General features: G+C 40.4%; 1 non-coding gene across 1 annotated transcript; it reads left to right on the forward strand.

The window, feature by feature from the left end:
• Nucleotides 1–217: 217 nt before the first annotated feature.
• Nucleotides 218–322, forward strand: LOC121213173 (small nucleolar RNA R71). Its single transcript, XR_005908543.1, has one exon. It is a non-coding gene; the product is annotated as a small nucleolar RNA R71 (small nucleolar RNA).

Consider the following 322-nt stretch of genomic DNA (forward strand, 5'->3'; position numbering starts at 1 on the left):
AAAAATATATAGGTGGGGACATGAGTTTAGTTTCAGGGAAAAATCACAAAACTGATTTTCGAGTTGTGATACTCAAGATATGATTTTTGAAGCGACTAGTACTCAGACTGGGCAGTGTCTGGAAAAATTTTTTTAAAAGTCTGTCAACACCCCGTATTCGACTCCGGTGACGGTCTCGGGTTCGGGGTGTTACAATATCCAACTGAATGCAATGTGGAATCCATGATGAGGACACTTACGAAGAACTCTTTGAAACTTTCTCACGCCTCGTACAAGGACTCACCATCCAATTGTTGAAAAGTGGTTATATCATTGTGCAACT

This window comes from Gossypium hirsutum, chromosome A13 (assembly GCF_007990345.1).
Source record: "Gossypium hirsutum isolate 1008001.06 chromosome A13, Gossypium_hirsutum_v2.1, whole genome shotgun sequence".
Taxonomy (NCBI): Eukaryota; Viridiplantae; Streptophyta; class Magnoliopsida; order Malvales; family Malvaceae; genus Gossypium; species Gossypium hirsutum.